The sequence below is a fragment of the Octopus bimaculoides genome, chromosome 12 (assembly GCF_046866305.1).
Source record: "Octopus bimaculoides isolate indiv1 chromosome 12, ASM4686630v1, whole genome shotgun sequence".
Taxonomy (NCBI): domain Eukaryota; kingdom Metazoa; phylum Mollusca; class Cephalopoda; order Octopoda; family Octopodidae; genus Octopus; species Octopus bimaculoides.
The window spans coordinates 58,492,977-58,494,452 of NC_142939.1; the positions used below are offsets into that span (position 1 = coordinate 58,492,977).

At 31.4% G+C, this 1,476-nt stretch overlaps 1 long non-coding RNA gene across 1 annotated transcript in view; it reads right to left on the reverse strand.

Annotated features, from left to right (window-relative positions):
* Positions 1–228: 228 nt before the first annotated feature.
* LOC149133103 (uncharacterized) overlaps positions 229–1,476 on the reverse strand; it is a 5,541-nt gene continuing 4,293 nt past the window's right edge. Inside the window, exon 2 of the long non-coding RNA XR_016243855.1 lies at positions 229–1,207. This is a non-coding gene — a long non-coding RNA (uncharacterized LOC149133103). The remainder of the gene's footprint in view (positions 1,208–1,476) is intronic.

Here is a 1,476-nt window from a genome sequence, read left to right on the forward strand (position 1 = left end):
GATTCTGCCAGCTTGCCTCCTTAATAATAATAATAATAATAATAATAATTAATTCGTTTTATTGGTCACAAGGGCTAATATCAATTAAAAATATATAAGGACAAAGACAGGACGAAGGTTACAAAAGGTTTTGTCCGAAAAGGTAGGAAAGTTCGTCTAAATAATAATAATAATAATAATAATGATGATGATGTTGATGATGATGATAATAATAATAATAATAATAGCTATAATAATAAAAATTTATTTCATTAGCCACAAGGACTCAAGGCGTTGGGGGATAGTACAAAGAGGAAATTAGAAAAAATGAGTGGGAAAGAGAGTTATAAGGCGATCAATAAATACCAGGTCAATAAAGATACAGTAAATAAACATATAAGAATAAATAACGATAACTGTATAGAACAACAAGATAACAACGAGAAGAAAGAGACCCCACTCAAACAAGAGTAGCGTAATGTGGGGAAACCACATAGGAAGTTTTGCGGTACCCCTTTCCTCCCCTCCACTCACGAACACATGCTACTCTATGTTAACCTTGATACACTTAAAAGCAAGTGCCTTCTTGCTACTTGCCTACAACAACATAAACTAGTGTGGGCTCATTTAGCTGTTCCGATTTCATCGTTTATGATCCATCATTCATAAAATTTACTGGCTAAGATGGCCGGCCTGCATAATAGTTTTAAAACTGGATTGCTTTATCATACATAACAATGATTCTTGATGGTGTGAGTTTGATGTAGATATTTACCCGTTATACATTATTATAGTCGTCGACTTTTCTTTTTCTTTATTTCTTTTCTCTTTTTTGTTTTTGATTTTGCTTTTTTTTCCCTTTGCATTTTGTTTTTCGTTGTCAATTTACTTCATTCTTTAAAGTGCCAAGATATCTCTCGTTTCTGCTAGGTTTCAAATTTCGTTAACCCAATAATGGGTTATTGATCTCCAGCAGTAGATCTATACTTATGTATCTCTTTCTCCCCGCTATCTCTCTCTGTATATATATATATATATATATATATATATATATATATATATATATGTATGCTGGTCTATAAAATACTTTGCTTTATGGACATACAGAAGAGAGATATGGTTTAGGTAGTCTTTCTTCTTTCTTAACAATAAAATGTTTCCAGGAATGTTTTGATTCTTCCTTTTTTTATTTTTTTGGTCTTCAGTTCCTCATATTTTGGTGGATGATCTGCAAAATAGTAGTAGTAGTAGTAGTAATTATATTGAGAGATACAGCCAAAAATGTTGGAAGAGAGAGAAAGATGGGCTTGAATGATGATGGTTGTAGTAATGGTGATGGTGATTAGGATTTTTATTGTTGCTACAAGGGCAATGGATAAAAGAACATTAAGAGAATGCTGGGCATAGGTTAAAATAAGTACATGGCAGGTTTACACAGATTGAAAGATTTCATATTCTTTTTTCTTCTAAATATGTTATTTCATGTTTAAAAATAAT